The 24116-nt window shown below is 44.3% G+C and overlaps 1 protein-coding gene across 1 annotated transcript in view; it reads right to left on the reverse strand.

Moving 5' to 3' along the window:
• LOC148317947 (uncharacterized) overlaps window positions 1-15791 on the reverse strand; it is a 28483-nt gene extending 12692 nt beyond the window's left edge. Inside the window, exons 1-2 of the mRNA XM_088282319.1 lie at window positions 15260-15791; window positions 12646-12818 (exon numbers count right to left, since the gene is read on the reverse strand). The gene's annotated coding sequence lies outside the window, so the exon portion shown is untranslated. The remainder of the gene's footprint in view (window positions 1-12645; window positions 12819-15259) is intronic.
• Between the last annotated feature and the right edge of the window lie 8325 nt (window positions 15792-24116).

Consider the following 24116-nt stretch of genomic DNA (forward strand, 5'->3'; position numbering starts at 1 on the left):
AGTTCAACGTCTACCTCAATATTTTGTTCCTCGATCTCATTTTGTGGGATATTTATTCTTCCTAGTCATGCTTTATTTTTATTGTGGGAATTGTTGCCAAAAATGATACGAGGGCAGTCGTTCGCGAAATGTCCTATCTCACCGCAACTCCAACAAGTGATATTTCTAGGACTCACATAGCCTCGTCCCTGATCTGCAAGACCTCCTCTAACTCTCCCTCTGGGGCGCGGTTTTGAATCCCACCTTTGAAGCAGCCCCGCTTTTTGATTGAAACCTTTAGCACGGTTTTGGAAATAAAATTGATTTTCCCCGGGCTCAATAACGAAAGTATCTGCTTTTTTCTTTTTAGCTTGCAATATTCGTTCAGCATGTAACGCTTGGTTAATGTATTGTTCCAGCGTGCCTGTTGCTCTATCTACCCAATGTTTTTCAACCCATTGGTGAATAGTGTGGTGCGCATTTGCGTGGAGGGCATTTTTTAACTGCTCCTCAAAAATGCTTCCTTCAGTATGGTCTTCAGGAATGCCGCTGTTTGCTTTAAAACACGGCGTTAATCTGGCCCTGTAATCATCAAACGATTCTCCTTCCTTTTGTGTTATTCTTCCTATAGCCGTATAATTAGCTCTCAATTTGAATTTTTCTCGAGTTCGCTCCATTAGTCTTTGGACGCGATGTGTGAGTTCTTGGCTATCATGGCCTAGAACAGCCTGACACTCTTTTGGATCCCAATCTCCTCTAATGTTATGCCAATCACCTTTCAGAGCAGCCATCCAGATTTGCTGGACTTCTATTCCGTTTAAGTGGTAAGACCTCCTGAGGTCTTCCATTTGCTGCAAAAATTCGTTCACATCAACCTTGTGGGACACAATGCCTTCTACCGCCTTTTTAACATCATCCTGTGTCCATGTTCGATGCACTAAAATTACTGGTGACGCATCATCAATATTAGGATTAGCAACTTCTATCATCGGAAAAGAGTCTTGTATTTCTTCTTCCGATGGGGAGCCTTTTAGTGACTCCGGAGAAAAAGTTTTTCCCATTGTTGTTGAAAATCTAACTCCTAAATTTCCCTTACTCCGCGTATGTATAGCTTTATTCCCGGTCGATTCGGGTGATGGTAGCAAAGGAGAAGTAGGAAGTGGCGGATATAAGGATGATTTTTTATTTTTTACAACCCCTACGGGACCTGTTTCGTTATCTTCTTTTCTCTGAAACATAATTTCATCCTCTTCCCATTTTCCTTTATCTGCGTTTTCTTTTTTGGTTTTGTTATTCTTATCTATTTTTCGTCTCAGTGCCATTGTCATCCAAAATACTGTATCTTCATATCCATCTTTATCCATCTTTTTTACATTATTTTTTCGTTTTATTTTTATCTTGTCTTGTAAATCGACTATTTTGTGTGTATTAAGCTGACCAGTGAATTCATATTTTGTTATCCATGAGTTTAAATGTTTTACTTTATCCGGACATTGGCTTTCTATAAATTTCCAGTCCTTACACGTCAATTGTTGTTTCGGATCGTTTTTGCTAGCTTTTTTACTGTTTGATTTCCCCATGTTGCAAGACAGTGGTTCACCTAGGGTGACTAACCTGTCCTCCAGTCCCTGAACAGGCTGACAATTGCTCTGTTTTAGGTAATTCCCAAGCTTCTGCTTCCCAGACAGTTGTTAGTTAAATCTCCTGTTCCAAAATGAGGTTGCAAGCCTCCATGCACACTTTTACATTCACACTATTTTGCCCCCTTTTTACTTTTTTCCCTTGTCTTTTTTTTCCTTTTTACTTTTCTCCCTTGTCTTTTTTCCCTTTTTACTTTTTCCCCTGTTTTCTCTTTCCCTTATTTCTCTTCCCTTTTTTCCCTCTTTTTTTCCCCTTTCAAACGCGCGTGGAGGATACACCCCTGTTATCCTCTATCAGTTTTATAGACTGTCTCTGTCTCTTCACGTAACATTGACTAGTATCCTTACGGTTTTACACAGTTTTAAAGACTTACTCTGTCTAGGCGTAGTGGAGTCCGCCCTCCAATATCCACTTATTTGCAGAGGAGTCCGCCCTCCTGTTATTGCGGAATTTAACTACGTACCTTCACATGCACACATTTATCACACTCATTCATCACATTCGGACTTACCAAAGATGAGCTGAACGTCTCTCTCCGCAGCCTCCCTTCAACTTTCAGCCTTCCAGCAGCAGAGCCGAGGACCAGGTCTAAAAAATAAAAAAAAGAGAAACAAAAAAAAGAAATCCTGGAAAAAAAGAAAAAAGAAATCCTCGTTGTGGCCACGATTGTCCCCGGTCGTCAGCTTGGCCCCTGGACGCCTCCAGTATGTTGGGTTCACGGCGTCGAAGGACCAATTGTATGTCAGGTTCGCCAATTTGACATATAGTGTTCGTAAGCTAAAAGGAGAGGACAAACAGCTCTTGTGGAGACAGAAAGGTTAACAAAGTTTATTTGACAACTTTATCTCCCCCCCTGTTCCTCGATACTTTTCACACATTCCCTTTTATAACATCGGGGAATCAGATTACACTCAAGAAATCAGATTACACTCAAGGGTGGTACAGTTCGTCTTCTCAAAAGCTGGCTTAGTCCGGTTCATCATTGGTGTGTCGCCATGGGTCGCAGCTGACTTTGACGTCAACATCTTTTATCAGGACCCAGTTGCTTGCTTCAGACTTCGATGCCAACTTATCAGTGCTCTTCACGATGTTGTTTACTTCAATGCCAACTTATCAGGGCTCTTCACGATGTTGTTTACTTCATCCTCACTTCTGAAGAAGTGCCACCGCCCCGCCAATTGCAGACACCTCTCTGCAGTAGAGGTGTCTCCCTGTATCACCCCTCACACTGCAAACACTCAGCATAGTTCACTCTATTAAACTGCAACATGTTATATGCACTACATATTAAAATAAGCTGCATCACGGCAAATGTATAATAACCTCTTAATATTATTCTAACAAGTAAGCATTCAGGTTGTATTGGATGTCCAGATTTCCATAACCGGCAAGAAGCAGATGTCGGTTGGAGTTGTTGACCCAGCAGTCTTTTGGATCTCGCTTGAGCACAACGGAACTCTTGGAGGCGGTCATATGCAGGCATTCCATGTACTCATCACCGGTGAGCTCACATTTGGCCAGTAGCTGCAGCTAGGTTAGCGAAGAGGTCTCGGGTTCATTCAGTAAACGCTGCACACGAACAAGCTTGGCATTTGACACTGACTGCTTCTCTTTGTGCTGCTCTTTATTTTGTTCATCACAGTCGGCAGGTCGAATGATCATTGTTGTTTCGCACGGCTGTTTGGGAAAAGCAAAACGGCAGTTTGCACCAAGGGTTTTGACACACGTTTTTGAGTGGGTTTTGCTGTTAACTTCGGTGACCTTCTTGTACAGTTCTGACTACTTCTTTTGGTCTGGCAGCTCAGCTGTGATGTATTTGGACTAGGGCTGTCAAATTTAAAGCATTAACTCAGGTGATTAATCAATTTTTTTAACGCAGTTAAATATTTTAACTCAGTTAACTCAGTTTGATTTTGTTAAAAATTAATAATAATTTGCATACTTTGCAAATATTGTGCCATATTTGCACGTCTCCGTGTTCAAGTTACCACTGGGCCTTGCAAACCAACATTGCTGGAGTGTGGTGCCTGAGGGCAGTTTTGAGAAATGTTTTGAAGAAAAATGCCTGTAAAGATGTCTCCATTTAGATTGTATTCAAGAATCAAAGGAAGCTATGAGAACCGTCTTTGAATTAAATATACCGTATTATCGTGAAAATAAGGCGCACTTTAAAGTCCCAAATCTTCCCCAAAACAAACTAGGCGCCTTGTAATACGACACGCCTATTATATGGACTGAGGAACTCTCTCGACCATTGAGCCTGTTCCCCTTGGGGTATTTCAGAGTGCATGTTAGCACACTCTGCTGGCCAAAGTCTGAGACATCTATGCTTCGAATTGACTGCGACAAATACATTATGTGAATAAGTTTTTTGGGTGATGGTGCAAGCTAGATAAAAGGGCAGCTGTTCACGATGTCGTAGTCTGTCTTATCATTCATGTTCTTCCAAGCAAGAAACATCACAGGTTTAGACAATAGACAGCAAAATTATAAATAAAAACACACTGCCCAAAGCACACCACTCACATCCATGTGATTGGCTGAGGCTGAATGGCATTGCCGTAATCTTTTTGCATTATTTTTATTTCTTTTGGGGATATGAATGGCATGAGAGATACAGGTTTTGTCTTCATTTTATTTCTTTGTTTCATTGTTTGCGCGAGTTAGCATGCGGAAGCTAGCATGCGCGAGCTAGCATGTAGTGCGGCGCGCCCAGTATAAGTATTAAATACAGAAATAACACCCTCAACTGGTGCTGCGCCCTTTGATTCAGCACGTCTTTTGGCCGTTAAAATACGGTACTTCATATTTGGTGATTTTGCATCAATTCCAAGATATTATTCAAACAAATCTGTTCGAAGCATCGCAAGAAAATAGTAGTTGAAAAATGTGATTCATCGCAATTAATCATAGATTTTTTTTGTGATTAAATATATTGAAAAAAATAATCATTTGATGTAACAATATTATTGTTAGTCATGTTATGTTGCTTAGGGAGCGCATTACAGTGACGGACGGGAGAAAGAGGAAGTGACGTTTTCCCTATGTCAACAGACTGAAGTAACGTACTGTACTGAAAAAGTTAATAAAAGTGATGTAAGCAAGTCAATGCTTTAATCGTCCACTCTGTATGAGAAAACAGAACAGAGTGAAACATGGTGGCAGCGCGTGAGTCGTAACTGGCGACATGAAGAGAGTGTTGAAAGGATCGCGAGCTCGTTAGCACGGAAGCTAACTACGGACAGTCGCTACGATGGAAGGACTGCGACCGCCGCCGATTCTGGCTTTGGATTCAAACAATTTGTCGAAGACGTGGAAAACGTGGAAAGAGGAAATCACATTGTATGTGGACCTGACAATGCCGGACTCAGAGGAATCCACGAAATGCAAGCTGTTTCATTACCTCATAGGAGAAGAAGGTAGAGAACTGTTAAACACGTTGTTGTGTTGTGTGTTGGCAAGGACTACCGTGAGGGAGATGATGAGAAAATTCGACGAACATTGTAACCCTAAGTTAAACGAGACTGTGGAGAGATACAGATTCTTCATGAGAGATCAAACACCGGGCGAAAATGTGGACAAGTACGTTACTGAATTGAGAGTTTTGGCAAGCACCTGCAATTTTGAGCAGTTAAGAGACTCATTGATAAAAGATAGAATAGTGTGTGGCACAAACGACAATGGGCTGAGAGAAAGACTGCTGAGAGAAGACAATCTGACATTAGAAAAATGCATGAAGATTTGTTGAGCAACAGAGTTGTCACGAGAAAACTGTAAAACACTGCAAGGGCAGTCAGTGGAGGAAGTGCATCTACTCAAACAAGAAAAGGCAAGCACTGGTGATGTTTGCTGTAAGTTTTGTGGCAAGAAGCATGAGTGGAATAAAAAGAAGTGCCCTGCTTTTGGAAAGAAGTAAAAAATGTGGGAAGGATGATCATTTTGCTGCTATGTGTAAGACAAAAAATACACATGGTAAAAATGATAGGGCTGTGAATGCAGTTCAAGAGCAAGATAGAGAAGAATATGAAGATATTATGATGATAACCCACAATGTTGAGACAAAAGAGAACGTGTACCAAATTGGAGACCAGCATACTCCAGAAAAACAACTCTTTGCTGGTATGCTGATTGACACTACACAGGTTAAATTTCAAATAGACTGTGGAGTGAGCTGTAATGTCATTCCTGTGCATCACCTAAACCCAGATGTAAAGCTAGAACATTCTGACAAAGTACTGGTAATGTACAATAAAACAAAAATGAGCCCATTGGGCCAGTGTAGAGTCAAAATAAGGAACCCCAGAAATAACAAACTTTACCGAGTGCTGTTTCAAGTTGTGAACACGGACGGAGGTGTTCCAATATTGGGCAGAAAGGCAAGTGAAGACATGAAGCTGATAAAGGTTCAATATGAGAACATCATGACAGTGGACAGCATAGTAACAAAAGAAGTGTTGTCTGTCGCAAAAGATGAACTTTGCAACAAAATGATGATGGAAATGATAGAAACCGAATTTTCTACAGTTTTTATTGGTGATGGCTGTATGGAAGGAGAATACAAGATTGAAATAGATAATAGTATACCACCAGTAAAATTGCCAAAACGTAGAGTGCCAGTTACATTGATGGTACCCCTCAAGGAGGAACTCAAGGAAGTGGTAAAAAGAGAAATCATTGCACCCGTGGAACGAAGTACAGACTGGATTAGTAGCATGGTTTCATTGAAAAAAACGAGTGGGAAGTTGAGGATCTGCATTGACCCCAAACCGTTGAATTGAGCACTTAAACTGAGCCATTTTCCACTCCCAACAATAGATGACATCTTACCAGAACTTGCAAATGCAAAAGTATTCACCGTTTGTGATGTAAAACATGGATTTTGGCACATTAAACTTGAGGAGGAGTCAAGTTACCTCACAACCTTCTCAAGCCCAGTTGGACGCTTTAGGTGGCTCAGGATGCCAATGGGCATAAGCCCAGCGCCAGAGATCTTTCAAAGGAAACTCACACATGCACTGGAAAACCTACCTGGAACATACATCATTGCTGATGATATATTAATTACAGGAGAAGGGACAACCCAGGAGGAAGCTATCCGAGACCATGATGTGAAACTGAGACGCTTCTTACAGAGGTGCACAGAGAAAAACATAAAACTAAACAAGGACAAATTCAAGCTGCGACAAACAAAAGTACCTTATATAGGACACCTACTGACAGTTGAGGGACTGTGTGTAGACCCAGAGAAAGTGCGAGCCATCAGGGAGATGCCGAGACCTTCTGATGTGAGAGGAGTACAGCGACTCATGGGTATGGCAAGATAAGATGTCCTTTATTAGTCCCACAATGGGGAAATTTGAGGTGTTACAGCAGCAAAGATATAGATCACACAGAGTCGGCGGCGTAATGTAGCCGTTAATGTATAACATTAGCAGCAGACATTCATAAAAAGCATGCAAATATACACAATATAAACGTATCTAAGTGTAAGGAAACACTCCTAATGCCTGTCCATTATACAGAGGGGGAAACGCTGTAATGATAAAAAACTACTGAATGACTGAAAATACTGCAATCATAAAAATATTGCAATGATAAAAGTACCGTAATGGTAAGAGTACTGAAATGATAAAATATACTGCAATGGTAAAAGTACTGTAATAGTAAAAGTACTGCAACGATAGAAAAATACTGCAATGATAAAAGTACGGTAATAGTGAACGTCCTGCAATGGTAGAAATGCTGCAGTGATAGAAGTACTGTTATAAGAATACTGTAATGGTAAACAAAATACATCATTGGTCAATATTTAAGTACACCATTGGCTGAAAGTACAGTAGTAGTATATATTGCATCCTAGGACTGCACAATTGCACTAATGCCCTCCCGTTTGTAGGCCTGACCCAATGTTCTTGTTAAAAAGTCTGACAGCAGTCGGCAGGAAGGAGCGGCGAAATCTCTCTTTGGTACAGCGAGGGTGTAACAGTCTATCACTGAAGGAACTGTGGAGTGTTCTCAGAATGTCATTGAGTGGGTGGGCTGGGTTGTCCAGCATTGATGACAGTTTTGCCGTCATCCTCCTGCCCCCCACTGAGTCCACAGAGTCCAGGGAGCAGCCCAGGACAGAGCTGGCCCTCCTCACTAGTTTGTCCAGTCTCTTTTTGTCCCGGCCCGAGATGCCTCCTGCCCAAGAGACCACTCCATAGAAGATGACTGATGAAACCACCGAGTCATAGAAGTTCCTGAGGAGTGTTCCCCGAACGCCAAAGGACCTCAGCCTCCTGAGTAGGAAGAGTCTGCTCTGACCCTTCCTATAGAGAGCGTCTGTGTTGTCGCTGCAGTCCAGTTTATTGTTCAGATGAACACCGAGGTACTTGTAAGTTGAGACCCTCTCAAAGTCTGTTCCCTGGATATTCACTGGTGCAGGTGGAGAGTGCCGACGCTTGCGGAAATCCACCACCAGCTCTTTGGATTTCCTAGCGTTGATTTGGAGGCGGTTCTGCTGACACCAGTCCACGAATCCCTGCGTAACCCCTCTGTACTCCCGATCGTCTCCGTCAGTGATGAGGCCGACAATCGCAGAGTCATCAGAGAACTTCTGCAGGTGACAGGTTGTGGAATTGTATTTGTAGTCCGAGGTGTAGAGGGTGAACAGGAAGGGAGCCAGAACAAATTAAATTTAAATTACCTAAAAAGTAAATTACCTATGAAAATTTTATGAACACTTGTCAGATGACTGTGAAGTTTTGAGACAACTGACACATAAAGAAAACATGTGGGAATGGACAGAGGTCCAGGAAGGGACGTTTGAGCGACTGAAAGAAAAGATAGCCAATGCTCCAGTCCTGAAATACCACGACCAGCGAGAAGCTCTGACGCTGCAGTGTGATGCTTCCGAGACAGGACTGGGAGCTGTCCTCATGCAGGATGGAAAGCCAGTGGCATATGGTAGCAGAGCCATGACACCAACAGAGAGGGGCTACGCTCAAATAGAGAAGGAATGCCTCGCAATTGTATTTGGAATGGAGAAATTTCATCAGTACACCTATGGAAGAGAGGTGGTCGTCCAAAGTGATCACAAGCCCTTGGAAAACATGCACAAAAAAACTTTGCTAGTGCACCAAAGAGGCTTCAAAGAATGTTGCTCAGGCTACAGAAGTACAATATACATGTGACTTATATACCAGGCCGGGACATGTTGGTAGCCGATACTTTGAGCAGAGCATATTTACCGGACTGTCAGGAAGTGGACATGGAGTCAAGGGTGGAAACTGTTAATATGATTGAGCACCTGCCCATCTCGACTGAAAGACTCACCTTAATTCGATTAGAATAGAAATAGAATAGAATAGAAATCCCTTTATTGTCATTGTACTCAAGTGTGCAACGAGATTAGAGGGCTCCCCTCTCCAGTGCAATACAACAATAATACAGACAAATATATAAATTAGATAAATAAATAAGAGTGTAATGGAATTTAGTACTGAATAGGGTATATAAAAACACATCACGATGCTGTTCTGCAAGGTAGGGGTGTTCTCGTGTGTGTGTGAGAGTTCAGAATGGAGATGGCTCTCGGACAGAAACTGTTTCTCAGTCTATTGGTCCTTGATTTGATGCATCTGTAGCGCCTGCCAGAGGGCAACAGGTCGAACAGGTGTGAGTTTGGGTGGGTATTGTCTTTGACGATGTTGAGAGCCCTTCTGAGGCACCGGGCGGTGTAGATGTCCGACAGCGAGGGGAGAGGGCAGCCAATAATCCTTTGCGCTGTTTTGACTGTCCTCTGGAGCCTCACTCTGTCCGCCTCAGTGCAGCCGCTGTACCAGGTGGAGACACAGTACATCAACAGGCTCTCGATGGACGAGTGGTAGAAGGCTAGCAGCAGCTTCCTGTCCACGTTGAGTTTCCTGAGGACTCTCAGGAAGTGCAGACGCTGGTAAACCTTCTTTACCACTGCTGTGGTGTTGTGAGTCCAAGAAAGGTCGTCGGAGATCTGTACTCCCAAGAACTTGAACGTGTGGACCCTCTCCACACACACGCCTTCGATGCAGAGGGGGGGCGGCAGCGTCTTGTTCCTCCTGAAGTCAACGACAATCTCCTTTGTTTTAGCAGAGTTAAGGTGCAGTCTGTTGTCCTTGCACCAAGTTGTCAGTCTCTTTACCTCCTCTCTGTAGGCTGTCTCGTCACCTTCCGAGATCAGACCGACCACTGTCGTGTCGTCAGCAAACTTGACGATGGTGTTGTTGCCGTGGGCCGGGCTGCAGTCGTAGGTGTAGAGGGCGTACAGGAGAGGGCTCAGCACGCATCCTTGGGGGGAACCGGTGCTCAGCATGAGGGTGGAGGACGTGTAGGGGCCGAGCAACACAGTCTGGGGTCTGTTGGTCAGAAAGTCCTTAATCAACAGACCCCAGACTGTGATTAGCGACAAAAGAGGATAAAAAATTACAACAGCTGATAAATCTGATCCGAAAAGGGTGGCCAAAGAACAAAAAAGACATCCCAGCGGATATCCAACATTTCTACTCATTTCAGGATGAGTTAAGTCATCAGGATGGAATTGTTTTCAAAGGAGAGAGAGCAGCGATTCCTGATGCACTCTGGAGGGATATGACTTGTCGCATCCACTCTTCTCATCTCGGGATTGAAGGATGTCTCAGACGTGTGAGAGACTGTGTATACTGGCCGGGAATGAATCAACAAATAAAGAACTTTATATTAAAATGTGATGTATGCAGGTCAGTGGACTCCAGACAGCAGAAGGAGATGCTACACTCGCATGAGATGGAATACAGACCCTGGGCAAAGATAGGAACGGACTTGTTCTCATTCCATGGCAAGGACTACTTAATAACTGTGGATTATTATTCCAACTTCTGGGAAGTAGATTATCTTCCAGACACTACAAGCGCCACAGTTATTCGAAAACTCAAAGCACATTTTGCACGACAAGGTATCCCTCATATTGTGGTATCAGATAATGGCCCACAATATACCTCCCATTAGTTTAGACGGTTTAGCCTGGCATGGGAATTCACACACAGAACATCATCCCCTGGTTACGCCCAGAGCAATGGAAAGGCAGAGTCTGCAGTAAAAACAGCCAAATGTCTCATGAAGAAAGCTGCAATGGCTAGACGGGACCCTTATCTGGCAATATTGGACCATCGCAACACACTGAGCCAAGGTCTTGCAACTAGCCCTGCGCAGAGACTGCTGAACAGGAGGACGAGGACACTGCTCCCTACAAGAGATACTCTGCTAGAACCGGAGCTGCATAATAATGTGCAAGGAATTAGACACAACCAACATCGTCAAGGAAAATATTACAACCGCACCGCTAAAAATTTGGATGCCTTGAAAAATGGAGACAAGGTGAGGGTCCAGCCTTTTGATCTTGGTGGCGTCTGGAGAACTGCACAAGTAGTAGGACCAGTGGATCACAGATCTTACGAGGTGAAGCTGGACCCTGGAGGAGTTGTGAAGAGAAATCGACGACACCTTAGACGAGACCATGATACAGGATCTGTCACGTCAACGAGGAGTGGGACTCAGGGGACTTCAGAGTTGTCAAAGTTGTCACCAGATCAGGTCGTCAGGTGTTTAAGCCTAAATATTTGGAGGAGTATACGCAGTGAAGACAGAAGATTTGGGATATTTTTGTTTGGAGAAAAAAAAAAAAGAGGTTTTTGATGTTTATGTTAGGGAAAAAAAAACAGTAAATGTCAATGTATGATTTGTTTGCTGGTTGGGGGGGTTGGATAATACTGACAAAATGTTTTACATAATGTTTTGGAGCACACATAATGGAAAGCAGATGTTATATTTATTGGAGACTGCTTGTAAACAAGGATTGGAATTTGTTACTATATTTTGGGTTAATTTACAAATAATGCACTGAAAGTGACGGTTTATGTTGGCAAAGTTAGATTAGGTATAATTTTCCAGTAGGAATACATAATCTGCATGAAAATGTGTATGAAAAGGTTACATTTCCAGGAAGTGCTTCAAATTGAAAAAAGAAAAGATGTAACAATATTATTGTTAGTTATGTTATGTTGCTTAGGGGCGCATTACAGTGACGGACGGGAGAAAGAGGAAGTGACGTTTTCCATATGTCAACAGACTGAAGTAACGTACTGTACTGAAAAAGTTAAGAAGTTAATAAAAGTGAAGTAAGCAAGTCAATGCATTAATCGTCCACTCTGTATGAGAAAACAGAACAGAGTGAAACACTTGACAGCACAAATTTGGACAAAAAAAGAAATCACAAATGGCTTGATCTGAGGCTTCGTCAAAAACAGGTGCGCCTTCAACCTAATCGAGGCAATGAAAGTGAGGACTTCATCTGTGCTGGTACTCTAACCTGTAAAAGTAATCTTCAACTTTACCAATCGGTTGTGCCGGAGACAGGATCAGATCTCGGAACTGAGCTTCCACACGTTTGTCAAACATGAGCATTATTGTCACGGGATTCCTGCGCAGGATTTCACACTTGGTGGTCCAGTCAAATTCATCAAAAGTCACCTGTTTACCTTGTTGACCCTTAATGGCAGTGATGACCTCTGGCCAACGCATTTCAGCAGCAGAAAATGTACAAAAGAACATGGGTGTGCCCAGCTGTTAAATAAGGGCAAAAAGATCTTTGGTGGTTCTTTCCCAATAGGCTGGCGTACCGCTCAATGGCATCATGAAGCGGATTGCATCTTTGCTGCGCAACCGTTTTTCAACTTCTCTTTTATCCTGCAGCATAGCATTGTTTATTCTTCGACCACCTCTGGTAAAAGGTTTACCTTTGTGGAGTTGAATTCTCATGCTTGACGTCACCTGGTAGATTTCAGTCACAAACTGAGTGAAGAACAAGTAGGTTGCATCTTTTGCAAAACGTTCATCAACGCAACACAGCAGTGTCTTAAAATATTTGCTTGGTGTGAGTTTGTCTCTCTTCATTTAGCGTGTTTTGCCCAGTTGGAAACGAATGGTAATGTACTGCGGATGAATTTGTTTCAGTTTTATCAGAGCACTTACCAGGTTTGACCAAGTCACAATTTGAAAGAGCTGATGGCCATTGTAGGAGAGTCGTCTCTTCAGTTTCACTCTCAACATCTGTGACCGACTTCTTAGTCTCGGCAGGGCATTGACTGTCTCTTGTACGTCTGATGGCACACACACAACATTCCCTCGAATGGCTCGTTGTTGACCTTTTGGAAGAGGGACAATTTTGGCAAATGATATATGATATACATTTGGAAATGAGGTGTCTCCAGTATGTTCAAACCACACAGTTCATTTGGAATATCTACAAGTGTGAGATTGTTCGCCACAGCAAGTGCTGGCATTTTACCATCTTTGAGATGTTCATAGCAAGTATGACATATCCACTATATTTTTCTTTCAGTTGGTTATCTGACGTATGAACAAACTTTCCTGTGAGGCAACGTTGGACAATATGTTTATGTTTCTTATGAACGCGACGCTGACAAGAGCGAACCTGGTTAGGAAATAATGCTGTGTGGCCAACACGGCAGACAAATGTGAGTCCATTCTTAATTATCAGCGTGGATGATGCCATCATCTACCTGCTCCACACTTCACTCTCCCGCCTGGAGAAGGCGGGGAGCACTGTGAGGATCATGTTCTTTGATTTCTCCAGTGCTTTCAACACCATCCAGCCCACCCTATTGGGAGACAAGCTGGAGCAGGCGGGAGTGGCCCACCACCTCATCACATGGATCCACGACTACCTCACAAACCGGCCACAGTACGTGAGGACACAGGACTGTGTGTCTGACATGCTCCTCTGCAGCACGGGAGCGCCGCAGGGAACTGTTCTGGCTCCCTTCCTGTTCACCCTCTACACCTCAGACTACAAATACAATTCCACAACCTGTCACCTGCAGAAGTTCTCTGATGACTCTGCGATTGTCGGCCTCATCACTGACGGTGACGATTGGGAGTACAGAGGGGTTACGCAGGGTTTTGTGGACTGGTGTCAGCAGAACCGCCTCCAAATCAACGCTGAGAAATCCAAAGAGCTGGTGGTGGATTTCCGCAAGCGTCTGCACTCTCCACCTGCACCAGTGAATATACAGGGAACAGACGTTGAGAGGGTCTCAACTTACAAGTACCTGGGTGTTCATCTGAACAATAAACTGGACTGGAGCGTCAACACAGACGCTCTCTATAGGAAGGGTCAGAGCAGACTCTTCCTACTCAGGAGGCTGAGGTCCTTTGGCGTTCGGGGGACACTCCTCAGGAACTTCTATGACTCGGTGGTTTCATCGGTCATTTTCTATGGAGTGGTCTCTTGGGCAGGAGGCATCTCGGGCCGGGACAAAAAGAGACTGGACAAACTATTGAGGAGGGCCAGCTCTGTCCTGGGCTGCTCCCTGGACTCTGTGGACTCAGTGGGGGGCAGGAGGATGACGGCAAAACTGTCATCAATGCTGGACAACCCAGCCCACCCACTCAATGACACTCTTAGAACACTCCACAGCTCCTTCAGTGATAGACTGTTTCACACTCGCTGTACGAAAGAGAGATGTCGCCGCTCGTTCCTGTTGTCAGGCTTTTTAACAGGAACATTGGGTCAGGCCTACAAACGGGGCGGGCATTAGTGCAATTGTGCAGCGTTTTTATTCATTTCCCCTCTGTATCATGGACAGGCATAAGGAGTGTTTCCTTACACTTGTATATGTTGTATATACCTTTATACAGTGTTGATATTTGCATGCTTTTTATGAATGTCTGCTGCTAATGTTATACATTAATGGCTACATTACGCCGCCGACTGTGTGATCATATCTTTGCTGCTGTAACACCTCAAATTTCCCCATTGTGGGACTATTAAAAGGACATCTTTATCTTTATTAGTGTTTTGAATGGCTCAACAGCTTTCCTGATTTCACAGTCACTTCTCTCGCTACATAGTTGGTTTATTACTATGTATTTTTTCAAAACCTTACTTGCTCGGCGTAGTGTATTAGTCCTCAATAAATCATATTTTCTTTTCATTGCACGTCTCATCATTTCCTTGTGCTTTGCTCTGAATTCAGGGTTGTTTGAATAACAGCGCGCTATGTAGGAGCGCTGTCTTGTTTTAAAACCAACGTCATCGCGATAAAGTTTGCGGATAGTAAAATAGCCTTATCTGCCTTGGTTATCTCAGAAAACAGCAATGCACAGTAAATTCATAATTAGAAGGGCATAATGAACCTCTGTTTTCAAGTACTTAAGTCTGTTACGAAGGTTCAGAAACAGCGTATCACCACAGAAAGTAGTGAACAAACCAGACTGAGACTGACTCTGTATTAACACATGCTGTTTACTAAAACCATTTACTATCGCTGGAAGCACAGTTCATTGCCACGGCAGAGAACAGCATCCAGGTCAGAGCTAGTCAGGTTATTCAACTCTAGTCGGAAAGCCAGAAATGTAACAGAATTAGCAACACATTGACTGTTTCTGGATTTGCCATACCTTGGATAATTTTGGCTCTGTGATGCCAATACATATGTTATAGACGCATGTTGTAGAGCAGACCAGATTACTTGCAGAGGTCGATCAAATTGTGATTAAGAAAGGAAAACATTCTCAAATTGAGACTCTGCATGAAAATCATTTTTCTCAATCTGTGAACCACCTTTGTCATCAGCATTCGCAATCGGTGAATCAGCTTTGTCGTCAGCATTCTCAATCGGTGAATCAGCGTTGTCAGCATTCTCCATCGGTGAGTCATCATTCTCACTCTTTGTATCATCATTCTCAATCTTTGTATCATCACTCTCCATCTTTGTATCATCATTCTCAATACGGGTATCATTCTCAATATGGGTATCATTGTATTCAATCTGAAAAAAGTCAATTTGAAAGTGTGCTTGCGCACGTTCGTCCATCATATAGCCGTCGTCATTCTGAAAAAGGTCCATCACAAAGTGTGCAACAGCACGGTCGTCAGTCTTGTCCTCGAATTGTGCAATGGCACTGTGGGCACAGAAATCGTCAGGCTGTGCAAGAGGTGCTTGGGAGTTACGTGTTTTAGCACGTTTTTCCCAGCTCAACTTAACAGCCTGCGAATTCTTCCCTTTTCGTGGCATAGTCTCAATCTCAATAGGACTAGATTGAAAGAAGGCAGGGACAAAAGAGGGAGCAGAAGGGCGTTGAGGGGTCTGGTAGTTCTCCTGCAGAAAAAGTATTAAGACCATGAACAGGGAGTTTGACATGAGTGCAACTTATATAAGACAACATTGGACAGATCCTTCAAGTCTTGTAGCACTCATGTTCAATTCCCAACACTTGTACACAAGAGGCTAATGAGTTGGAAGAATGCAGACAAGTGGAGCTGTGAGTGGCAGGGGGCAACTTTAAAGCATTGTGGCATTGCGGTTATTTTACAGGTTTTTCACAAATCACTCAAAACATTTTGCTATAGATAAACAACAGTGTTTTAACAAGGAAAATGACGCGTCAACTGAAACCTCAAGTCTTGATCTTATTACCGTGCTGTAACCTTTGACCCTCTACCACCAAACTGTGACATGAACTATAATTTAAAAAATCAAGTTAAGAACATTCATGATGGCACAGCCACATTTTTTCAAAGTGAAAAGCATTACCGGAAACTTAAAAGAAAGTCATGTCATAATATGTGCTTTCTCATATATTACTCAAGGCCAATTCTATTCACATAAATGTTAAATATAGAAAGAATATCAATATCACAATATTCAAAATCTATACCACCTTTTTCCAATATTGCGTAGCCCTAACTTTTAGAAACTTCTTTCTTTTGACTTTAAACAGAACAGGAGCTCTACATAACTTTAAAGATTTGGAAAGTTTCACATGCATTTCAAGACATTAGCTCAGATGTACCACAGGTATGGATGAGCACACAGATTGTTTACACAATAGAAGGGGGAAAAAAACCAAACATTGTGTTGGAATTTATCTTTATATCAATGTTAGAATTTAATTTTAAACCAATGTAAACTCGAATTAGTAATCTGACTCCAATTTGCGACCTTAACCAACTCCCACTCATCCAACAATATGCGCGCTCGTTCTGCAATAGAAAGGTATCAGGAAGCCGGCATTTTCACGCACAAAGTGGATTTATTCCCAATACAGATTTTCTACATGGCCCCTGGGTCTCGAGTCCCTCTCAATACAACTCTACACCTCTCTTGCCACCAGCGAATGTGTTCTACCTCCGAGTTGCCCAGTAATGATTCATACTATACAACATGCAAATGGCACAGACAAAGGCATCCTGGCATGATTCTATTGGCTATGTGTATTGCAGTTAACTTTAGCTCGCTCTCATTGGTCTTTCTCCTCCCGCAGAATCCCGTGGCTCCTCCTGCGTGCGATCCCCCGATGGCCGCTCCTTCAGCCAATGCTCCCGGAGTCATCTCGTCTCGCTCAGCACCATCTGCTTCTAAAACATTCCATTCATGCACAACCCCCGCAACCAGTTTCGCGCCACCAGTCACACTCTCAGCATTTTACAATATCACATTTTCATACATTGGATGCACCAACATCTAATGAACTATGTTAAGCTCAAACTCTTATATTCCTTTAATAGTCAAAAGTATGAAATCCTTTAAGTGTAACCGAAGTTTAGACCATGCTAATGACCAGACACTCAGGAGAGGAATGCAGGAAGATTGGATCACAGCTGCACCACAGGAGGTGTGAACGAGACCCCTCTGAAACAATGGACTTCCATGCCAGGATCACAAAAGTGGCTCCTAGCAGTCCACCCTTTGTTCTGTTTCAGGTTGACTGCCATTTACATTATCCTTTAATTGGTACAGTTCAGCATCATTATCAGGTATGGATGAGCACACGGATTGTTTGCATAATAGAAGGAAAAAAAACATTGCTACAGTTCAGCATCACTATCAGGTAGGGATGAGCACACAGATTGTTCACATAATAAAAGGGGGGGGGGGGAATTGGTACGGTTCAGTATCACAATGAGTACTTTTTCCAGAACAATAGCAATCCATGGCTACTTATGTAAATATCAACAAAATACTGCCGGCCACAGAGCATAATTGCCTAAATAACGGGTTCCCAAACTGCAACCCGGGTACGCCCTGCCATCACATTTTGCCAGGCACGCTGAAAAATGCCAGAGACACGTCATGACTTTTTTTTTTGTCAGTCTGGCCATGCCAAGACTAATACATGCATAGGACGTGACATTCTATTCCACCCTATCCTTTAGTTTTTAGAATTTTTTTTTTTTTAGAATATCTGTATATTTATTTATTTTTTTTCCCAAGATGGCGGCGCGCATAGACGCAGCGGCTAACAGCTCTCCCTCCCAGTGCTCCTTATTACTTTTTATCAGTGTTTGCCTGCTCTTATTGGCACCAACTGAGGCACAACATCGATATACCCGCCAGGACATCGTGGACATTGGATATTGATGCGAAATAACCGTCACAGAGGAATTTTGCTATGATCGCAAAATTCCGGACGAACTGGCGAGGCTGCCCGGCTCACCGTGGCTCGTCATCGGGACCGGGAGGCGGCGCAGGCGACGCAGAGAGAGGAAGCAGAAGCGGAGCTGCAGGACCCTCTTGCAACGGCTGCGACGGCAGCCCCATAGGCAACCACTGCCGAGTCTGTACCTCACCAACGCCAGATCCGTGGTCCACAAAATCGACGAACTGGGATTACAAATCCTGGGAAACCGCTATGTGCGAGACAGCAGTGTGATCGTCGTCACGGAATCCTGGCTGCACGCAGACGTCCCCGACGCTAGCATCCAGCTGGCCGGGCGCTCGCTACATCGCGCGGATCGGACGAGGGACACCGGTAAGAGAAGGGGCGGGGGGCTCTGTGTTTACGTGCATGAGAACTGGTGCGGCGAAAGCACGATCGTCGAGAAGCACTGTTCCCCCGACATCGAGTTCATGTCCGTTAAATGCCGGCCTTATTTTCTCCCGAGGGAGCTAACGGTTGTGATTGTCACAGCTGTTTACATCCCTCCCGACGCTAGCACTAGCACGGCGCTCTCGCTACTCGCGTGCGTCATCAATAAACATCAGCGGGCCCACCCTGATGGCGTTCACGTAGTAGCGGGAGACTTTAATAAGGCCAATTTAAAGACTGTACTCCCAGAGTTTCACCAGCATGTCAAGTGCCCAACGAGGGGAGAAAACACTCTCGACCATGTGTACTCGAACATCAAGCACGCATACAGGGCCCTCCCACTCGCCCCCCTCGGCCAATCAGACCACCTGTACTTGCAGCTCGCACCTGCATACACCCCTCTCAGGCGCAGATTCAGGCCCACCACAAAGACTGAAAACCTGGCGTGACGACGCCATGAGTGAATTACAGGACTGCTTTCAAGACACAAACTGGGACCTCTTTGATCATCAGGTCCTTGATGTCTACACACATTGTGTACTGGACTACATCAAGTTCTGCATGGAAACTGTGTCCCTACACAGGACTATACGGACCTTCCCAAATGCGAAGCCCTGGATGTCCAGCAGGGTTCGCTCTCTCCTCAAGGCCCGTGACGCTGCCTTCAGGTCAGGCGACAAAGCCCAGTACAGGGTGGCTCGTGCTGACCTGAGCAAAGGCATCAAGCTAGCCAAGGCAACCTACAAGGGGAGGCTGGAGGCCTACCTTGCCAGTAACAGACCACGGGAGGTGTGGCAGGGTCTACGGAGCATCACCAACTTCCGTGGCAGCAGCACGACCTCTGCAGACCCGAGTGCATCGCTGGCAGAGGAGCTTAACTGCTTCTTCGCTCGCTTTGACCCGCCCCAACCGTCACACCCCCGCACTTCATGCTCCAACTCCCCCCCACTCACCGTAGAGGAACACGATGTGAGGCGCGCGCTCCTGGCTCTTAACCCCAGGAAAGCTACTGGACCCGACGGAATACCAGGCAAGGTCCTCAAAACATGTGCCCACCAACTGTCACATGTTTTCTGCAGGATCTTCAACCGCTCCCTGGCTCAAGCAGTCAACCCCTCCTGCTTGAAAACTTCCACCATTATTCCTGTCCCCATAAAGTCACCAGCCGTCCACCTGAATGACTACCGTCCTGTTGCTCTCACACCAGTCATCATGAAGTGCTTCGAGAGGCTGGTTCTCCAGCACATCAGGGACTGCCTTCCTCCCACTCTGGACCCCTACCAGTTTGCATACCGGGCTAACAGATCCACTGAGGACGCCATCGACACTGCTCTGCATGTTGTGCTGGGCCACCTGGAACAACAGCAGAGCTATGCAAGGATGCTCTTTGTGGACTACAGCTCGGCATTCAACACGATCATCCCAGACATCCTCGTCGCCAAACTGGACATTCTCGGCCTCCCTGCCCTCACACGCATCTGGATTAAGGACTTTCTGACCAACAGACCCCAGACTGTGTTGCTCGGCCCCCACACGTCCTCCACCCGCATGCTGAGCACCAGTTCCCCTCAAGGATGCGTGGTGAGCTCTCTCCTGTACGCCCTCTACACCTACGACTGCAGCCCGGCCCACGGCAACAATACCATCGTCAAGTTTGCTGACGACACGACAGTGGTCGGTCTGATCTCGGAAGGTGACGAGACAGCCTACAGAGAGGAGGTAAAGAGACTGACAGCTTGGTGCAAGGACAACAGACTGCACCTTAACACTGCAAAAACAAAGGAGATTGTCGTCGACTTCAGGAGGAACAAGACGGTGCCGCCCCCCCTCTGCATCGAAGGCGTGTGTGTGGAGAGGGTCCACACGTTCAAGTTCCTGGGAGTACAGATCTCCGACGACCTTTCTTGGACTCACAACACCACAGCAGTGGTAAAGAAGGTTTACCAGCGTCTGCACTTCCTGAGAGTCCTCAGGAAACTCAACCTGGACAGGAAGCTGCTGCTAGCCTTCTACCACTCGTCCATCGAGAGCCTGTTGATGTACTGTGTCTCCACCTGGTACAGCGGCTGCACTGAGGCGGACAGAGTGAGGCTCCAGAGGACAGTCAAAACAGCGCAAAGGATTATTGGCTGCCCTCTCCCCTCACTGTCGGACATCTACACCGCCCGGTGCCTCAGAAGGGCTCTCAACATCGTCAAAGACAATACCCACCCAAACTCACACCTGTTCGACCTGTTGCCCTCTGGCAGGCGCTACAGATGCATCAAATCGAGGACCAATAGACTGAGAAACAGTTTCTTTCCGAGAGCCATCTCCATTCTGAACTCTCACACACACACGAGAACACCCCTACCTTGCAGAACAGCATCGTGATGTGTTTTTATATACCCTATTCAGTACTAAATTCCATTACACTCTCTTATTTATTTATCTAATTTATATATTTGTCTGTATTATTGTTGTATTGCACTGGAGAGGGGAGCCCTCTAATCTCGTTGCACACTTGAGTACAATGACAATAAAGGGATTTCTAATTCTAATTCAATTTCACTTATTAGTTAGCTGCACAGAAGAAGCACGAACAAAGTAGGATGGATCGAATATGTGTGTCACGGCAGCTTGACCCCACTGGCTGCTCTTGTTAGTCAGCCCCCTCTGCCCGCTCCATGGTGGCAAGCACGGGCCGCAATGGACTGGCCGTTCCCAGGGATCTCCGCAGCTGTGGCGGCTGCCCTTTGTGATGTCAGAGATCCTGACCAGACCGGCCCCCTTAAAACAGGTGTGGCTCTGTATCCGATGCCAACATTGAGGCAACACGTTAAACTGGAACTAAAACAGTGAATCAACAGACATACACACTTATGCACGTGATATTTCGTTAATAGCACATACACAGCTGCAGCATATACATAAATACATACACATACCAAGAATCAAGCAAACACAGTCAAGAGGGTGTAGTGTATTTTTATATCCACTATTACGAATATTTTAGTAATTCTCTTTCAATAAATTAGGAAATTGGAGATTAAAGAAGTGACCAGCCTTTGTGTTGAAATTCCAATGTAAACGAGATAATGCCCAGGGGGACAAAAGGCATGACCAGGATTTAGGTGAAGAGCACTCGAGGTGATAGTAGCAGACTGGATGGCACCAGAAGGCCACTTCAAAAGCAAACACATCTGCTCTCACCGTAGGGGGCTTCGGGGGCAAAGTCGAAGATTAGTAGAATGAAAATGCAGATGCCACAAGGTAAAATTAGATATTCATGTCCTGTGTGGCCATTCCCTATGAGAAGGGAAGGCCGGAGAGAGGGGGACACCTTCCCCTTTTTCTTTTTGGGGAGACTTTTTTGGACATCAGCATGTGACGAGAATAAAATCTCTTTTTTACCAAAATGGCTGTGTCAGAGAAGTTTTTTCCATCACCAATTCTGCCATGCTCGAACCAAGCAAACACAGTAAAGAGAGCACTAGCAGTTGTCAGGATGGCAGAGCGGTGAAAGGCGCTGCGTTCAGGTCGCAGTCTCCCAAGGAGGCGTGGGTTCAAATCCCACTTCAGAAAAATCCCATTGAAAGTACCAACCAAGAACCAAGCAAAAACAGTCAAGAGGGCATTACCAGTTGTCAGGATTGCAGATCGGTCAAAGGCGCTGCATTCAGGTCGTAGTCTCCACAAGATGCGTTTGTTCAAATCTCACTTCTGAAACATCCCATTGAAAGTACTAACCAAGAACCAAGCAAACACAGTCAAGAGGGCATTACCAGTTGTCAGGATTGCAGAGTGGTCAAAAGGCGCTGCGTTCAGGTCGCAGGCTCCCAAGCAGAGGTGGGTAAAAATCCCACTTCTGAAAAATCCCATTGAAAGTACCAAACAAAAACCAAGAAAACAAATTCAAGAGAGCACTACCAGTAGTCAGGATGGAAGAGCGCTCTAAGGCGCCGCATTCAGGTTGCAGTCTACCCAAAATCAAAACAGTATTTATCTGGAAAATTGCCAAGATAATCATTAACAAACAGTTATTTGTGTACATCAGCCTCAACTGCAGAGCTGTTATGGTCTCTGTAAAGTCAATCTGTCCAACTCCACATCATACAATTTTCGAAGACAAAATACAATTCAAATTTAAATGTAAAAGTCCTACACCTGCTAACTGTACTGCCAATGTGAATACAGGTACAACAATAGGAATTGACAATGAAGAAATAGCGTAAATTAAGGATAATGTTATAGTTCAACAAACGTATTCAAATAGCAATAATCCTTATTCCAAGTGCTTGATTGAGAAATACAGATATCAACATAAAATGAAATATCAGGGTAACATGTACCACCGGGACAAAGTTAAGGACAACAGGGTCAAGGGATACTACAAAAATCCATTGTGCTGGGAAAAATTTAGGGAAGATAATTTAAAGAGATATCGCCAAAAATCGTTGTACAGAGAAAAAGTTAGAGAAGTTAATCTGAGGAGGTATCGCCAAAGTCCGTTGTATAGGGAAACAGTTAAAGAAAACAGTTTAAAGAGATACCACCAAAATTCATTGTATAAAGAAAAACTCAACGAAATTAGTTTAAAAAAATATTTTCAAAATGCATTGCAGAAACAAAAGGTTAGAGAAATTAGTATACAGAAATATTGGCAAAACATATTGCATATAGAAAAAGTGAAAGAAATGAGTGTACAGAAATGTGGGCAAATCGAATTGCTTAAAGAAAAACTGAAAGAAATGAGTGTACAGAAAAGTTAAAGAACAGCAGGGTTAAGGGATACTACAAAAACCCATTGTGTGAAGAAAACTTTAGAGAAGGTAATTAATTTAAAGAGATATTGCCAAAATTCGTTGTGCAGAGAAAAATTTAGAGAAGTTAATCTGAGGAGGTATCGCCAAAGTCTGTTGTATAGGGAAACAGTTAAAGAAAATAGTTTAAAGTAGGGCTGGGCGATAAATTGAAAATTTACCGTTACCAACATTTATTACAATGACCGACATCATTTTGCCCATGTCGGTAAATTCGGTGTTTAAAAAAAAAAAAAGAAGTATTTTCTGTCTTTGGTAATGTTCATGCCCCTTTAAGACGGCTACAGTCATGCCCCTCACGTGACTCCACCCATCTAAACAAGAAAGAAAACAGATGATGCGGTTGTAGCTGGCGATTCAAATCCAGAAGCGGCTGAAGATGTAGTAACGTTAGTTGAAGTTGTTCGGATTGCGCTTGTCCTGAAAAGAAATTTGACATCTGTCGTTTGGAAATGTTTTGGGTTCCATAAAGTGTGTGTGGGCATCTAGGCGATGACCCCCGAGTCACATAAAAAGTCTATGGCTGCGCGGGGGCGGGTCCAGAGGTGCTCCAGTGAGTGGATGTCGTGTGCGTTTCTATGTTGTTGTAAGTGTGGATCGTTCAGGAGGACGTGCACGGTGTCCCTCGGACTCTGCTGGCAGAAGTCGCAGGAGTCGGTTGGAGCACGCCCAATCTTGTGCATGTAGGTTGGTAGAGTGGGAAGGAATCCAACTGCAAAGCTTCAATAATTACTGTCTTCAGTTCCCAAACAATTATTGAGTGTTGTAAAAGAGAAGACACAGTGGCAAAAATGCCGGTCACAAATG

Source organism: Idiotropiscis lumnitzeri, chromosome 19 (assembly GCF_059441095.1).
Source record: "Idiotropiscis lumnitzeri isolate Australia: NSW breed Sydney's pygmy pipehorse chromosome 19, RoL_Ilum_1.0, whole genome shotgun sequence".
Lineage (NCBI taxonomy): Eukaryota > Metazoa > Chordata > Actinopteri > Syngnathiformes > Syngnathidae > Idiotropiscis > Idiotropiscis lumnitzeri.